The sequence below is a fragment of the Protopterus annectens genome, chromosome 3.part0 (genome assembly GCF_019279795.1).
Source record: "Protopterus annectens isolate FY-2018-M chromosome 3.part0, PAN1.0, whole genome shotgun sequence".
NCBI lineage: Eukaryota > Metazoa > Chordata > Ceratodontiformes > Protopteridae > Protopterus > Protopterus annectens.
This window is the reverse complement of record NC_056731.1, coordinates 1,981,983,855-1,982,003,381: the sequence shown is the minus strand read 5'-3', so window position 1 is coordinate 1,982,003,381 and position 19,527 is coordinate 1,981,983,855.

The following is a 19,527-nucleotide window of genomic DNA, read 5'->3' as shown; positions in this document are numbered from 1 at the left end:
TAAATGTTTTACTGTACATGCACTTACCTTAACCATACTTCTATCCCTAAGGTCAGTATCTATTGCACGTGTAGGTTAAATGTATTACTTTATATACACTTACCTTAACCCAACTTCTAACCCTAATGTCAGTATATTTTGCATATGTAGGTTGAATGTTTTACTATATATGCACTTACCTTAACCCGCACCCTAACCGTAAGTTCAGTATCTATTGCACATGTATGTTAATTGTATTACTATATATGCACTTACCTTAACCCTACTTCTAATTCAAAGGTCAGTATCTATTGCACGTGTAGGTTAAATGTATTACTATATATGTACTTACTTTAACCCTTCTTCTAACCCTAAGGTCAGTATTTATTGCACATGTTTGTTAAATGTATTACTATATATGCACTTACCTTAACCCGTACCCTAACCTTAAGGTCAGTATCGATTGCACATGTAGGTTAAATGTATTACTTTATTAGCACTTACCTTAACCCTACTTCTAACCCTAAGGTCAGTATCCATTGCACATGTAGGTTAAATGTATTACTATATATGCACTTACGTTAACACTACTTCTAAAGCTAAGGTCAGTATCTATTGCACATGTAGGTTGAATGCATTACTATATATGCACTTACCTTAACCCGCACCCTAATAAGGTCAGTATCTATTGCACATTTATGTTGGTGAGCTATTCCAGATAAGGGAATCTCTTACTGATGTTTTACCTTACTAAACATGGTGTGGACAACTATGGCAATTTGATTATTTACAGTTCGTGCTTCTTGATGTTCAGTATACTCTGGGTTCGCTGTTTATGTGTCGGCCTTTAGGGATTCACTTTTGTGTACTTTTGGCGTAATAATATACATGTAAAAAGTATGAAATAGATTATATATAAACAAAAAGAATTGGCAAATGATGTAATATTAATACAAGTATTAAAAATAATTCATTTTAAGGAACGTCTACTGAGATTTAGAAAAAAAAAAGTTTTTATATGGAAGAATGTATAAACAGTGTAAAAAGTAACACCCCTGCACTGGTCTAATAATCAAAGAGCCTCCATCCTCACAACTGCAACAGCTAGGTAACATACACACTGGGAGGATGACAAATACTCACACAGTAAAGTACAATTTCCCTTAAGGGCACACAGAGACCACAATCAGTCTGGGGCTGGTTTCTCCAGATCACCAATAAGACCCTCCACTGGCATGCTTATAGGGTTGAGATCTCAGCTGAGTGGCCAAAACTGGGAGAAACAGTCAGCTTACGACAAGGAATATTTCTTATAGGTGGAAAACAGAAATTGGTTTGCAACAGTAAAGAAGTTTCTGGGGGGGCCTAGAAGTGAAAACATAACAAAGGAGAGTAGATTTTTGAAGAATTTTTAAAATGTTTGGCATGGAAGATGTGAATTCAGTGCTGGAAGTTAGGAGTGAATCTGCATATTATTTTCCAAGATAAAAAAACTGGGCTAGGCTAGCTAGAATTTATATCTCACAGGAACACGTGCATTTAACTGAAGGTCTTGAAATGCATCTGATATCTATTTCAGATCATGTGCCAATAATAACTAAAATAAAAATGTAAGGTAATGAAATAAAAATGAGACACTGATGCTTTGCCTGATGTTGGTTGAAAAAAGAAAAATTTAAGGAATGGGTTTTGGAATTAATTTAGGCGCTACTAGAGAAGACAGAAATTTCTTCTGAAAATATAGATAGGGAGTGGGATAAAACTGCAGAATGCTAAACAGAAAATAAGGGATTGCCTCACTTGCATGCATGAGTTTAGAAAGACTATTGTTAACCAACTGGTTTTTGGATAATAATTCTAGAGCACAAAATCTTTTAGCACAATGACTCGGGTAACAGAAAGTAGAAAGGGCTGTCACCCATCTTAGGGAGCCTATAATAAGAGAGATAACAAGGGATCCTGTAGAAGTATTAGAAATATTTTGGAAATTTTATGAAAGTTTGTATAAAGCAGAGAAATATGGAAATTGAGAAAAGGTAAAAATGGAAATATTTATGGAAAAATTAAATATGCCAAGGCTAGGGGGAGATGAGGCTCAATTACCAATATTTAAAATCGAAAGAGATGAGATAAAAATAGCTATGTATAACCAAGCTGCAGGAAAGTTCCTAGGAGTAGATGGCATTCCTGTGGAGGTTTGGAAGTTAGAAGGGAAAAAAATGATAAAGACCTGAAAGGTTTTGTTTAACAGTATTTTAAGAGGAGGGGAAGTGCCAGCATCCTGGAAGAAAGCAGTGGTAATGGTAATACCTAAAGAAGGTAAACATCCACAGGATTCAACTTCCTGTAGGCCCATTTCAATACTAAACCATGATTATAAAGTGTTTATGTCTATAATGGCTAAAGGAATGGCAAATGTGATACAAAAATTGATAGATATGTAACATTGTGGTTTTGTGCAGGGGAGGCAAACATTTGACAATATTAACAGAACATTGATGATTCAGGGGGAAGCAGAATGTAAGGAAATATCACTTATTGGTGGGTCTTGATGCAGAGAAAGCATTTGCCAGAGTAGACTGGGACTTCATGAACAGGGCAATGGAAGCATTTGCTTTCCCTGATACAATTATAAGGTTGAGTAGGACTACATATGAGGGATCTGAGTAGAAAATTAAAGTGGGTGGGGTCTTCTCTAATAACGGATCTATATCACAATGTCAACTTACAAAAGTCCAATCGTTATAATATCAAACACTACTATCCGATACCAAACAAAACTGAGAGCACAGAAAAGCAATTTTTGTCCCAGGGAAAAAAATCTCTGTTCCGTGACAAAAAAAAAAAACTTAAACTAAAACTGAAGTGGGGGGGCTTCGTCCCCCACACCTCCCACACACCCACTACTTAAATATACCAAGTCTAAGATCACACCACAGTGGAGGAAATAGCAAAGCCCCAAAAACAGCCCACTGATTTTTTTCCCCTGTGAAAAATATCGATGTGCCATAGCTTCGCTATTTTCCACTTCCGGACTTTAGGGTTTGATATTACAATGTTCGAACTTGTTTTAGTTCTACGTTGTAATATAGACCCTCTAATAACTTATGCTTGAGTAAAGGAACCAGGCAGGGTTGTCCAGTTTTCCCTTTGTTGTTTGCATCATATTTAGAACCATTGGCAAAGAAAATAAGGGACTCAGAAATTCAAGGATATAATTAGTATGGTAGTCCTGAAAAGCTGGCTCTATTTGCAGACGTTATTTTACTATTTTCAGATGTTATTATTTTATACATGACAAGATCAGAAATGGACATTGCAGTGTTGTGGAACATTTTAAGACAGTTTCAAATCTTCTCAGGATACAACATTAATGAATCTAAAGCAAAGGCAATAGCGGTAAATTATGTACCTACACATGAATTGATCCAACAATATCCATATTTATGGGGACATCATAAAATGAAGTATTTAGGAGTATGGAGTAGAAATGACTCTGTTGTGGCAGCTAAGAATATGTGGGAAGAGACTAAACAGAAAAAATTATGATAACTGAGAAACTGGAAAGTTTGTTATATGGATAGGGATGCTAAGATACAAGATTTAGTCCCTTTAGTCTTATACGCAGGTCAGGCATATTTTTATCAGCCAGAGTAGGAGCTATGGATAACAATTAAAAAAAAAAAACAGTTGAAGGACTTTATCTGGGAAGGAAAGACAGCAAGGGTCAAGTGGGATAAGCTGAGTCTTCCAATGGAACAAGGTGGACTAGGATTACCCAAGTTTGAGGAAGTATTTTAGAGCAACACAGTTAAGGCTCTTACACATAGCACAAGCAGAAAATTATAATTCAAAGTGGAAAGGAATGATGATGATATGAGGGGAGCTCAAGAAATAAGGAGAGATTGGGATTTTGTATGTAGACTCAAGGAGAACAACAACAATTATGCAGAGTATTATATTCATAAAATAGCATTCTATTCTAAGAACTAAATTAGCACAAGAATGGAGCAAAGAGATTCTGCCATGAGGGATCACTGTGGTTAAGAATACAGATAATAGGCAAGAGGGGGCTGTAATTTATTGGAGAAAACTGGCAAAGGAACCAGGGTATTGGGAGCAAATAGCTAGAAAGGGAAAGGTAATAGAATGGGAAAAGGCCAAGAATTTATTTTGACTCCAGGTTACAGATTGCCTTCCCTATCAAGGATTGATATCAGAGTATAAGCAAAGCGAAAGAAACAGGGGGTCCTAAATGAAAGACCAGCACTGGTAGAGTTTCTAATAGAATCTAGAATAGAAGCTGCCATTAAAAAAGGAATAATTAATAGAGTATATAAAATAGTACATGATAATAATAAGACTCAATCAGAGGTGCTTAAAAAGGATTGGTAAGAGAAATTAGATAAGCAATTCACAAAGAGACAATGGAGGTTATATGTATATCTCCCAAATATGCAACAATGTCTAGAAGATTTAGGATCTTTGCCTGGAAGTGTTTACATAGGTTTTTTATAACCCAAGTAGACTCCAAAGAATTTTTCTTCAGGTAGATAGCTAATATTGGAGGTGTGACAGGCAAGAAAGAAGTGGCTGGGAACATATATTTTGGGAGTGTAATGACCTGGCACACTTTATGGATTCCCTGCGGACTACTCTGTCAGAGTTGTTGGGTGAGCAGATTGGATTAACTGGGGAGATGATGTTTTTTGACATATGATACTGAATCAGAATTGCCTAGACATAGTAAAGCCTTGCTGAGTTTGATAGGGTCTATATTAGAACATCGAAGTTTCAAAACTTCGAATGTTCTAATATCGACCCCTATTCAGTGAAAGCTTAAAACATTGAACATACAGAACAACAAATTGTTTCTTAGGGAAAAAATCCGCTGTTCCAAAACACATGCACACAACACAAGCATACCAAACAAACAGCAATCCACACACATACACCTAAAAATCTTACAACTAACCCTACACTAAACTATACATACACCACTAACTATCCACTTACCTTAACCTAAACCCTAACCCTAAGGTCTGTCACTATCGCACACTCACCTCACCAGCGCCCTAACCCTCACTCACCTACCCCACCCTAACCCTCACGTCCACACAATTGCACACTTACCTGACCCACGCCCTAACCCACCTAACCTGCCCTAACCTTCACTTCCACACAATTGCACACATACCTAATCCGTGCCCTAACCCTAACTCACCTAACCCGACCTAACCCTCATGTCCACGCAATTGCACACATACCTAACCCGCACCCTAACCCTAACTAACCTAACCCGTGCTCAATCGCACACTTACCTGAACCCGACACGTAACTTTCCACCACAGCGCTGAAAATACCAAAGCAACAGAAACAGACAACCATATTATTTCCCTAGGAAAAAAATTGGTTTTCTGTAGATTCAATATTATAATATAGACCTGTTTGATAATGGTGGCTGGCAAAAAAGCAATTACTAGAAAATGGAAATCAAAGTCTAGACCATCTTTACTAGAAGCAGTGAATATTGTAGCAGAGATAAAACAAATGGAATTGGGATCTTTAGAAAAGGAAAGGAACAAACTACATAGGAAAAAATTGGAATTGGAACAAATATGCAGCGAAGGAATGAGATTTAAGAGGCAGGATTTGAATGAGCCATATAATGTTTAACTTACAACAACTGGATAGATTATAAGGGCTGTATAATATCAGCAACTACAATTGTTTCAATGGTGTCTGTGATGTAGAATGTTTGCAACTAAAGTGGTGTCAATGTCGTTTGGTTTTCATTTATATAAATGTAAGATTGCCTATATAATATGTGATAATTTAATAAAGATATTTATTGGAAAAATAAAACACTACATGATCCGAACCTTTCTTCTTTTTTTTTCCTGTAACTGGTAGTTCATGGAGCAGATAAAGCTCCATGCATTACAAAGAATTAATTAATATTGGGTGTCACCGATCATAACCCTTCTTTCTTGACAGTAGGAGGTATTAACTAAATATTGTCTACATTTATTAAGCATCTGTTTGAGTTTTTTGTTCTGATTTCCTGCCAAGGAGTGTATCATATAACTTGTTTGCAGTTAAAAGCTTTCTCTAGGGTCTCCTTGCTCCTTTATCTGTTTAAATTTTTCATTTAAAGGCTCACTGCTGCTTTTTTGCTGTGATAGCCATTTCTGCAATTTTTTTCTACCTAAGTAGTGTGGGTATTTGTAGCATTGTCCATATTCAGGCTTGTGTTTTGGGCCTAGTTGTTGTGGAGGCTATGTGTCTGAGCACATGTTCAAGGCCATCATTTCAGTGAGAGGGGATTGTTTATGGTCATTGGCTGATTGGGGTTACCTGCACTACGTCTTGGAGAAAGCACCCCATTGTTTCTTTTGAGCTTTTTTTTTAAGTTGTTTCAGATTTCAACTTTCTGTTACCTGAGAAGTTAACTTGTGAGTGTTTCTGCCATTTCACACTGAGCTAATCAGAGGAAGGGCTCTGAGCAATCTCTGATCTGTAATATATAACATTAAGTATCCATTTTTTTGCTTATTTTTACAAGTTATTTATAGCACTTTTATTGTCTGCTGCATACTTTTCTATCTAGTTTCACTATGTGTGAGGTATTAACTGGATGTTGTCTACATTTATTAAGCATCTGTTTGGGTTTTTTGTTCTGATTTCCTGCCAAGAAGTGTATCATATTGTTTGCCACCCTCCCTCCCTATTGGTATCATGTTCTTATACTTGGTGGCTTTGCAGTTGCCCGCCCCTACTGTAATTTTGATCTGGGACACTCCTCCCAGTCTAGTGTCATTACCTCATTCTACCTAATCCAGGGAGAACATTTGAGAAGGCCAACTCACTTAGTTTCTGCTCCTCCTTTCCCCTTTCCACTTTACAAAAAAAAAAAAACATTTTCTAAGCTTGTTTCCTGCCTTTCCTGTAAGTCGCCTAGTCCAGATACAGATCTGCTGTATGCAGGACTGTTAGTAAGCTTCTGAGCCCCCAAACCTTTCTGTGTTGGAGGGAAGCCTTCCAGCTTAATTTTGTTTCTTAGAACTAGCCAGTTTTTTTAGTTTCAGCACTCAGATCTGTTTCTTTGAGCTCAGCACTTGTTCAGAACTCATTGTAGGCACAAAATAAGCTACAAATTACTACAGCACTCAACTTTCCTCACTTGTTCAGAGGAAAACAGTTTTTAGTACTAAATAAATAAGCACCTATCCAGGCATGTCTAAGGGTCAGCTCCTGGTGTTTTCTCCTGTCTACCTGATGAATCTGAGCATTTTAGGGCAATGCACCAATTGCCTCATGTACACAGACAACCCTCTCCTCCTACCACCCAACAATACAACCTGTGAGAGATGTACTTGTATAGCCAAACTGGAAGCAAAGCTCTCTTCACCCAAGACTGGGCTAGACAGTCAAGAGGAGAAGGTAAACACCTGCACCACACCACACTCATCACATAGTCCCTCTAAACCTACACCACCAAAACACACACATAGAAACACAAAACACACACCTGCATTCATGGAGGCTCTCAATAAAAATCTAACCAAGCAACAGGGACCTCCAAATCAGAAACGCAAGCAACCTCCACCCCCGAACGCAACCCAAATGACACATAGCCCACAAACTCAGTGTGTCACTCAACCACAGCCCATAAGGCATAACAACGTACCCAACACTCTAGTCATAGGTGACTCTATAGTCAGGCATACTGATGTTCCACTTACCATGCTAAACAAGGAGAAAGTTACTGTCAGTTGCCTGTCAGGTGCCAGGATCTGCTACATAATGTATGCACTCAGGTCACTCCACAACAAGTACAAATATGACTCTGTCATTGTCCATGTTGGTGTGAATGACCTGAGATGTACCTCCCTGCACTACATGAAAAGAGACATGGAGCAGTTGTCTGATCTTGCAGCCCAGACAGGTATGACCCTAGCCCTGAGTAGCAGCCTGCCATCACCCAGAATGATACCACAGTACAAGGACAAAATGATAGACTTCAACAATTGGCTAAGCTTTTGGTGTCATTCTAAGGGGATCCAATATCTGTCTGCCTGGGATGACATGATCGACAAACCATGATGTTTTGCCAGAGTTGGCCTGCACCTGTCACCCTTGGGATTCTGGATACTGCTAAGGCACTTGCCACCCCTATAGTGCCTTTTTTAGGCAATGTTCAAATGACAAATTCACCACTGTAACAGGTATAAGCAAGCAAAATCAGAGGGTAAAGCTACTCAATGCTAGAAGTCTAAACCTCAAAATGCACTCACTTGAGGCACTCCTTAAAATGGAGAACATCGACATCTGTGCAATGACAGAGACCTGGTTCAAGGTTCCAGAGAGCACCCCTGCATTACCAGACTATAATCTATACCACACCTTTCGGCCACCTAACCTGGACCGAAAGACTAAAGGGGGAGGCATGTCCATATTCTTTAAGGCTATCCACACCTCCAGGCTGGCTGCTCAGCATAATGCATCCGAGATTATCCAAGTGCAACTAACTCTGGGCAAAACTGCAAATCCAAATTGTAGCTTGCAACAGATCCCTCACCATGCTCTAGGATTCCCATTCCTCATTTCTTGATAACCTGGAAAATATTAGGGTATAACCCAACACCCTAATAATGGGTGATTTCAACTACCCCACCATTAACTGGGAAAGCTACTCATGTACCAACTCTTGTGCTCAACATTTTCTGGAATTCATAAATTCCAATGCGTTGGATCAACTTATCCAAACCCCCACTAGGGGCAGCAATATCCTAGACCTGGTCATTACCAATATGGGCAACTGGTGTTCCACACCAGAGGTCAGTTCCTCATTGGCTAGATCCAACCACAAGCTAATCACCCTAGACATCCACATCCCACCCCTACCCCCATTAGGGAAACCATCATAAAAAATTTCTCCAAAGCCAACTTCCCGTTTCTTAAGACAGAAGTGGCAAACTTCACAACACCCATGCTGAAGGATAATAGATTTACGACTGCTGAATCATGTACAAATGCACTTTATAAGCACTTACATGAGTGCATAGATTGTGCAATCCCTAACAGAACCAAGATGCTATCCTACAAAAAAAGGAAGCCAATCTGGTGGTCCCTTGCCATAAACAAACTCTACAACAGAAGGAAGAAACTGTTGCAAAAAAGAGTAAAATCCCATGATTGGAGGAACTCCCTGGTCAGCCTCAGTAAGAAGCTGATATCTCTCATAAAATCCTCTAAAGCTAGTTACAAAAACAAAATCGCCACTGATTCTAAAGACAACCACAAAGCATTCTATAGCTATGTCAAGAATCTCAATGGCAATACTCAGATCTGCTCTGAGTTACAGCACAATGGCACTAAATATACAGGACCAACTGATATTGCCAACATCCTGGCAGATAGGTTCAGTGCTAACTTTACCCCCCTCTCATCCCCTAAAGGGCCCATCTCTATACCAGAAGAATACAAAGTTCCTGTAATCACAGCTGCACAGGTAAAAAACACACTCTCCAAAGCCAAGAACACACCATCCATGGGACCTGTCAACATCCCAGACTGCGTTCTACATGAACTACAAAATGAAATGGCACCCCACTTAAGTACCATGTTCAATCATAGCCTCACCTCAGGCTTTGTGCCCCCTGAATGGTGCACAGCAACGGTTATCCCACTTCACAAAGGGAGAGCCACCACGGACCCCGGGAACTACCGCCCCATTAGCCTGATGAGCCTCGTCTGCAAGGCTATGGAATGTATCATCATAGAACTTATAAACAATGACATTGGTAATCTCCAAACTCTGGACCCTACCCAGTTCGGGTTTGTAAAAGGCAGATCATGTCTCCTAAACCTGATAGACTTCTTTGAAGTGGTCACCAAAGCCGTAGACGAGGGTAAGGTGGTTTACACAGCCTATCTAGATCTTGCCAAGGCTTTAGATACCATCCCCCACTCTGGAATTATAGAGAAACTCACTAAACTAGGTATAAATCCCTATGTCACAAGAGGGGTTGCCAACTGGCTAACTGACAGAACCAACACTGTGAAAGTAGAAGACTCCAAATCCAACTTCAGACCAGTGACAAACGGAGTACCACAGGGTTCAGTCCTGGGTCCACTCCTGTTTGGTATCTACTTCTCTGAAGTACAGGCTAACACAGAAGGTCTTTGGCTAATGAAGTTCACAGATGACTGCAAACTAGGAGCTATAATCAAAACTCCTAACGATATGGACATCCTACAAAAGGGCCTCACTGAGACAGATGCCTGGTGTCAAAACCATGGCCTCAAGCTCAATGCCAAAAAGTGCATTGTCATCCCTTTTGGTAAAGCTCTGTAGCCATGAGCTACCACATAGGCGGTAGTCTACTTAACACCAAAAATATTATAAGAGACCTTGGGACAGAGGTGGACAGTAGTCTCTCCTTTGATAATCATATAGGCACAGTAGTCAGGAAATCCTTCTATGTGGCACACCTCATCACAAAAGTTTCTCAACCAGGAAAAAAGAGGTCATTGTTCCCCTCTACTCTTTGCTCATTAGACCCATTATAGAGTACCATGCCCCTTTTGGTATGGACCTCACACGACATCTACAACAACTGGAAAGGCCGAAAATACCTCACAAAGCATATTACCAGCCTCAAACAGATGCCCTATGCAGACCATCTAAAAAAACTCCAGCTTTACTCTGTCACATATCACCTACTCAGAGGCGATCTCTTCCTAACATAAAAAGCTATGTCAAACCCAGAGCTGTTGGACATGCTCCACTTAAAGAAATCCCAATCCCTCTAGGGACCTAAACCTTGTCACCACAATAAACAGAACATGCTAGAGGGATAGATTCCTGTCCCAGAGACTTCCCATACTCTGGAACAAACTACCTATCTATATCAAACAAAGCTCCTCATTAGCACTCTTCAAGAAAAATCTTGATGATTGCATGGGAGATAGGAAATTCATCCCGGGGATCACTTCTGTGGCTCTGCTCGACAGTGGCACAGGAAAATAATTTTCTTGGATGGTGAAAGCCAGGGTACCATTTGGCTAAGTTTATATAGGCCCTAGGGCCAATAGACTAGTACCTACCTATGAACCTATGAGCATCCATGTCTTGAACATGTAGAACATTGGGTGTGAACAGAGACCCAATCATAATCGTCTATATGGTAATGACCTAGGCTATTCCATCTGCCCTAACCAATACCAAATCTTTATGAATCAGATTTAGGCATGGCAATTTCAAATTCATAGCAGGAAATGCTTAATACAAATTTCTTATCAAAAATTATGCACGCAAAAATGTAGAATAAACTAGCACTATACAAATATTCATATCTAGTAAAGTAGCCTGTTTCCCAGAAACTAATAAAACAAAAAATGAAGGAGAAGGAGTGCTGTTTATCAGACGTTATTGCTTAAAATTATGCACTTTCATCCCAGTTCTATGGACTTCTTCAGAATGACACAAAATAAAAATCTTCAGCTTATATAATGACAAAATCACATGACAAACTAATACCATAATTAGCCCAATAAATACTTTAAAGTAAAAGTTAAAAAAAACATCTTATTAATCCATGTAACAATAGCAACAAATTAAAATATTCATTACAAAAAATTTTGTTTTGATCACATGCAGCTTAAAAATGCTAGAAAAAGAACATAGCCTTAAGTTTTAACAATTCCCTATCAGAAGAACAAATGCTGAAAATAGCGAATGTTCTTCTGTCGAACTGTAAAGTTCGAAAGCTGAGAATGTAGAAGTTACGGACAGCGATGTTTTTTCCCAGGGAAAAAAATGCTGGGTCATTCTCCAGACTTCACTGTTTTTCCACTGTGATGCGATCTCGGAGTTGGTATATTTAAGTTGGCGGGGGTGTTGGGGGCACACCCCTCCACATGGGGGTGTGGGGGTGAAGCCCCTCTTTATTTTGTTTGTATATATTTTTTTTTTGGATCAGTGAATTTTTTCCCTGGGAAAAATTTGCTGATCCATGACTTCGACATTTTTGCATTTCAAACTTTATAGTTAGACAGAATAGTGTTCACTATTTTTAGTGCTCACTGTTCTGATAGAGATGTGTTTTAATACCTTACTGATGGAGACCACTTCACTACAATCTATAGCCATGTTTCTCATATTTACAGGTTTTAGCATGTCTTGAGCAAACACTGGATAATTACAACCATGCTGAAAAGGACATTTTCCTACATTCTGCAACAAGAACACAGGACCCATATTCAACACCTGTTATGGAGAAGGCACACTGACCAGCGATTATATTACACGTGGTCCATGACATCAATTTTTGTGGGTGGGCAGAGATACACGCTACACAGTGTTATAAGTATATTACTGACATGCAATGCCTTGCCAAGGTAAAGGCATTTTTCATAATGGCAGACACATGGGAGATGTCAGCCAGGACCAGTATGCCAGCAGAACCAAAGGAGTTTCTGCTATCCTGGCTTAGGGAAAACAGTATTGGAATCATCCCTGGTAAAGTGGACACTGGAATGAAAATGTACCATCTTCATTTCATCTTTGTGAATGATGAGTGCGTTAGTATATTTTACAGTATATTTTTCAAAAACACTATTGCAGATGTAGACTGTAAGTAGCCTACACTATAAAATGCCTATCTTATATCAGGAACATCAGATATCCAGGCAAGTCAGAATGGCAATGGAGGTAGTTGAGCATTGCAGGAGACACATCCTGGATGATAACCCATTTCATGCTTGTCACAGAAGCACAGAGGTAGCACAGGTACATATCCTCACTCTGCTGTCTCTTCTTTTTGGATTCAAAGGGCAAACTACTACTGCAGTGACACCTTCAGTGGTTGGACCAGGACTGCAGATTGATGCTGGCACCCATACAAGGGCTGACAATGATACTTACGAACACATATCTGAGTCACAGTTAGATGATATAGTGGCACAGCATGCTTCCATCTTTAGTGGTCATGCACCCAGAGTACAGAATAAAGATCAGTCCACATCCTCAAATATACCTGAGGCCACATAGTCTGACTGCTCATCACCCCAACTGTCTGGGGGGGTCCCTATTGTTTGCAAATGCCACTGGTGCTTCCCTTTGTGGTGACAGCAGATGAAAGTGTTACATTTAATGTGGGGATACCTAACTTAGCAAAGCTTTACACAGGAACCTGGCACTGTCACATGTCACAGGTGGCCACTGAGATACAGGCAGCATTTGGGGTTAATTAGCAGATGTGACTGAGCATCATCCAAGCAAGTCTGTAGCTAGCTACTCCAACATGGAGTTGGCCACAGCACTGTGTGACATTTGTGAGAATGTTCTCCAGTACTGCCCACTGATCTGTGAGAGTATGGAGTCCAGGGAGATTGAGTAATGATTGGTCTGATGAGGTCTATGGTGGCACAATCTGCATCCATGTCCATCTCCATGGGACAATTGTCAGTGCCAATATTGTGGCTCAGATGAGCTGTGTTATTTGAGGTCCAGCTCCTGAGTTGGACATAATAGAGGGCATTCAGGTATGTGGTCCTCATTATCTCAGACTATGTAGAGCAGTCTGCTACTCCTCATTATGGGCAGCAACAACACCCAGCCACGACAAGCAAGATATCTTCCTAGCAGATTCCATATTCTTCATGGTCCTGCAGACACACACCAAACCTTCCGGAAGGGGGCCCAAGTCCTAATGTACCAGGCCAGTGGAGTTGCCCCAGGTCATGGTTACATGCTGGTACTCCTTTACCAATTTTTTTCATTAAGTGTCACCTGTGTAATATTCTTAAATGCTGGAACCCTACCCCATGCATATTTTTTCTTTTCTCCACTGTCCTTCATACTTTTCCGTGCCTGTTTTGATACCTCCTTTCATTCCTCCTCTCCCACCTTCTTTGCATACTTTTTAGGGTTGTGTTTCCTTTCCTGCATCTTAGAGCCAGAGAAATTATTCTCCATTTCATCTCCATATCCTTCCACTTTTTACATTGTTATCCTTCCTTGTATGGGCCCTACTCCTTTTCTTTACTTGTATCCTCAGCCACATCTCTCTGAAAATTAGAAAGCTCCACCTTGAAATGGTTTTGATAGACCACACTGTACTATCATATTCTGCATGGTCTTGAATACATGCATCTGTATCTGCATCTACTTTACATAGACTTGGTAGTCTTGCATATCTCTTCGTGAGCTTTTCCTATTTCTTTCTCCAGCTTTCATTTCCCACAATACTTTAATCTTCCCTACATTAATTCATGACTCTGTTATTTTTTCCCACAAGGTGTCAAGCCTTTCAGCACTTTCTCTTCTTACTCAACCACTCTCTTTTCCCTTATTGTTACCCCATTCATAAAGTTGTATGCCAAGGTGTATGTGAGACTGTGTGATATACTTCATTCCACCTTTTCTTTAGGCCAACCTCATTTTGTTTCTTGCAGTTCACCTACCTGTCCTTTTTTATCCACTCCTGAAGCTAGTTCCCTTTGTCATCTTAATAATTTGTTCTTTTCTGGCTCTCTCAGGAGATACCACAGAGTATGAAAAACTGCTGGGTTGAGTATTAATTGTATTTCATTATTTCAGCCTATAATTGTATTCATTGATTTTCCTCCTCTCAGCAAAATTTTAGATGTTATTTTCTTTCTTCTCAATAAGATTTTTTTCACTTTCTCTGTTATTCTAAGAATTTCCGTAATTGTGCCTTCCACAGCAGTCGCTACGTTAACCAAAATACTTTCTTAGTGCTTCATTGTCTTAATTTTCCTCAATAACTATACTGTAGTATTTTTGCAGTTTATTTTAGACTCTTCTATACCTTAGTCTTATCAAATACTGGAAACAACAAATGCATAAGGCATTAAACTATCTAAAACTTACCTATAAAATCTTTGACATCCACACTGTTGATGTTAGAAGGGTCATTGCATTGCATGCCTTATTCCAAGATTGGAATATGGTCTTCATATGTTAGCTTTCATTTATTAATTAATACTTCTATCTTGAAAAAAAAATATCTGCAGGCTTAGATATCTGATCCACTTTAAACAGCAGTCCAGTTCAGAAAGGTAATTGTCTCAACTTTACGCTAGAGCTTCCTTTCTTCTGAATTAATTAACCGTCAAGCTACTTCATGAATATCACTGCCCGAGACTCTATAATAAACTTCAAATTCATTCCATGATCACTTTCCCAGAAATCATAATGTCATTCTGTTTAAAAGACCCCTTTTCAGCTATCATTTGGTGAAAATGCATTTTCCAAAATAGTCAATGCATGCTGGCACTCTCTTTCAGTCAACATCAGAAAAATTAATAATTTTACTAACTTCTGAAACGAACTCAAAATTCCTCTTCTGAAGCAATCTGAAGGCCCCGGTTTCATAAACAAAGGATGAATTTACCTGCCCCCCCTTACTTGCCTCTGGCCTTCTCAAGGCAAGTGATCTATCCTAACAGTGTCAGTACACTTAAAGCAGTTACCATAAAGCAAATATTTATATATTACATACTCAGCTGTCCTTGTCAGAACTTCTTCTTACTCTGTCCAACTCCTATTGATAAACCTCTCTCTATTTATTTTTGCAAATCATGTTCTACTGTTGTTCTTCATCAAAATGTGATATGCATTCTTTCATTTGCTTTATTATCATACATTGTTTAATTATTTCTTGACCTATACTAATCTTTTATTCATTTTTATTTTGAATTCTGTTTTATTGTTCAGAATCTAATTTTATTAACTGTTTGTATGTTATTTTAATGCCATTTTAATGCAAAGCAATTTCTTTTGTTGATGTCTTTAAACTGTATGCAATCACCATTGTCATGTGGCTCAGGATGTAATTGAAAATTGTCCCTGAATCAGTTTTTTCACCAGATTAACAATAAACCTAATCAATAAATTAACAAGCAAAAATAAATAAATAAATAAATAAATAAATTATCCTTTGAGCCTACTTAGCATCTATAGAGCTAAGCATACAGTCATCTGTTTATCAAAGAAACTTTGATAATGCCCCCATCTCTCCTTTCTCCCAAAAACTCCACCTATTTCCTCATCGCTGTCACCAGCTACTGTATCATTAGCTTTAACTGCTCATGGGAGTGTAGGCATTCCTACATCATTCCCCTTTCCACATTGGCCTTCTCTGACTCCTCCCATTCACCATGACTTCCAATTATCATAATCATCAGCAGCAGTCCCCCTCCCCTTTTCCCATTTTCTACATGGGATCAGGGTGTTGCATCAACTTTCACCTTCTCTCTCTCAATTCATTGCCACTGTCCTACCTTGTTTAACAGTCATGTCTGACTGTCACAGATCTTTTTTCACACAATCCATCTATCATGATGCCTTTGTTTCATCTTGCCTTCTTTCTCTCTGTCCCAAATTGTCTTACCCAGATTGTTTTCTACTTTTCTGCAAATGTAGTTGAACCTCCATCATCTGTTCTCTTTGGTCTTCTCTGCAATTGGAGATACTCAGGCTTCTCCTCTGATGTCCTCATTTCTTTGTAGGTCCCACAGTGTGCATCTTACCACTCATGTCTGACTTTTCATCTCCTTCACCTCTAGCGTATTCAGTTAGACAACCTTTACTACCCAGTTTTCTTACTCATACAGTAGTACTGGTCACACCTCTGTTTTGTACACCTTATGTTTCATCTTGTTTGGAATTTTCTGTCATACACTAGCCCTGACACTCTGTACCATCTGGCTGCAAACCCCCTGATTCTAGCTTTGACATCCTTATTCAAACCTCCCTTCTCCTCCAATACCCTTACCAGATACTCAAAACTGTTACCTACTCTGCTATTTCCCTTCATAGGTTCATAGGTTGGTACTAGGCTCTCAGCCCTAGGGCCTATACAAGCCTAGCCATAACAATTCCCTGGCTATTTCTTCCCACACTATTTACTTCCCTGGACCCCTGTCTAGCAGGGCGACTGACAAGATCCCTGGGGTGAATTTCCTTTCTCCCATCCAGTCATCAAGGTTCCTTTTGAAGTGGGCCAAAGAGATACTCTGCTTAACATGTATGGGCAGTCTTTTCCAGAGTCTGGGGAGTCTCTGGGTCAGGAACCTATCCCTCCAGCATGTTTTGTTTATTGTGATGACAAGGTTTAGATCCCTGGAGTGTGTGGCTCTGAGGGATTGGGATTTCTTTAAGTGTAGCATGTCCAACAGCTTTGGATTTGACATGGCCTTGTATGTTAAGCAGAGATTGCCTCAGAGTAGACCATATGCCACAGAGTATAGCTGGAGTTTTTTAAGGCGGTCAGCATAGGACATCTGCTTTAGGCCTGTGATTCTTTTAGTGAGGTATTTCTGCGGCCTTTAAAGTTGTTGCAGATGATTTGAGAGGTACATACCAAATGGGGTGTTGTATTCTATAATGGGTCTAATGAGAGATGAGTACAGTGGGACAATGACCTCCTTTTTCTGGATGAAAAGCCCTTAGTGATGAGGTGTGCCACATAGAAGGATTTCCAGAATGTTGTGGCGATGTGGTTATTGAAGGTGAGACCACTGTCCACCTGTGCCCCTAAGTCTCTTATCACACTTTTGGTGTTTAGTGTACTGCTACCTATGTGGTAATTCATGGGTACATGTTTTTTTTCCCCAAAGGGGATAACTATACATTTCTTGCCATTGAGCTTGAGCCCATGGCTTTGGCACTAAGCATCTGTTTCTGTAAGGCCCTTTTGTAGAGTATTGACATCATTTGGGGATTCAATAATGGCTCCCAGTTTGCATTCATCTGCGAACTTTGTTAGCCAGAGTCCCTTAGTGTTGGCCTGTACTTCAGAGAAGTAGATGCCAAACAAGAGAGGTCCCAGGACTGAACCCGGAGGTACTCCACTTTTCACTTGTCTGTATCAGCTTTTTCTGATTTCCAGCATTTGCTGCTACTACAACTGTCTTATCTGTACTCAATTTCATCTTGTGTGCCTGAGGGTTTTAGAATCCATTCCCTTATCACTTGTTGAAGGAGACACTATGTACTCCTGTATCTGACTTTTTTCCAGTCCCTTCTCCTTACCCCTTCTATGGAAAATCCCACTTCTTTCTTTCTTCCTCTCCTTTCCATACATAAAATATGTCAGATCCCACATGTTGTGGAGAATGATGGGAAATGATGGTAAGTGTCACATGGTATAGAGAATGATGGGAAATGATGGGAAGCAAAGGCATATGTTACTGAACATACTATGACTTTAAACTGCATGAGTGGTTAAGTAAATAGGCAGCAGTACAGATGAACTTGTTCTTAACGTGTTTAAGGGTGAAATTAGGGAAGATTTTCCTGCATAATGCCAGCAATGCTAAATATGTGAATGGAAGGTGTAATAGTTAAAATGGCTTGCTCAGTCTACCTATCAGTAATATGGGAGGGTGCAATGCATTTCTCTAATAATTTAGATGAAGCAATAAGGATTTACAAAGATGAACTTGTAGAAAGAAGGAGGCATACAGTGATGAAGAAGGAGCAGAGGCACTGATTGAGGTGAAAAGGCAGGTACTGCAGTAAAGCCTGGGTCATAGAAAAAAGAGAAGGCCACAGGCCATAGGTATTTGAATGGACAGGCTGGCAAATATGACTTATGATGTTGGTAGCAGGAGGGAGACTAATCTTCACCAAATATAGGCATGGCACAAGGACAAAGCATCATGCTGTATAAGAACTGAGGGACTGGTCACCACTCACAGATTCTACAGAAGGAGGGTTATGATGGTGAGCTGTAGAAACATATCTTGAAATGCAGTTATAAGCAAGAAATGAATAAAGCAATTAAATATAGAACCACTTGGCAGAAGGAGTGGAGTAACATTTTAGAGAAGGAAAATAAATGGACCTCCTCTTGCATGATGTATTTGAAGTTACCTGCTTTGGTCAATGGAGATGAAGAGGATTTGACATTCCAGCAATTAAGCACAATTACTTATTTTTATTTATCCTTTTTTGACCAGGTTAGTCCCACTAGGATAGTAACATCTCTTCATGGACAGCTGAGAAGGTATTTATACTGACTAGAAGAAATGTGTCCATGGCAATGGAGATCCTTCCCTATGTGAAGAATGTATGTCTCTCATTCCTAATGCAATGGTGGTTGGAAGAAGAAGCATGGAAAATGATATGATGGAAAGCAGTATAGTGGAGGGAGGATGGAAGTGTGTTGTGGAGAATTCAGAACAGGTTTTCCATATAAGCCATTTCAGAGCAGCAGGGATGGAGAAGAGTTGGAGATGGGAGATAAGGAGGAGGAGATAGGAATTAAAACTCTCCACTTGGGGAGGGGATTGCAAGATGGAATATAACGGTTGCTGTTTGCAACAACCATTATATTCCATCTTGCAATATAATGGTTGTTGTTTGCAAAGGAAGAAACAAAGGACAGCCAAGCAGCGTCATGTGGAGATGTTGTTGAGTCTTTTGGCTTTTCCCGGTTAGGGGTCGCTACAGCAGAACTCCGGTCTGCTAATGATTGGCAGCAGATTTTTACATGCCGAGTTGCCGGCCCT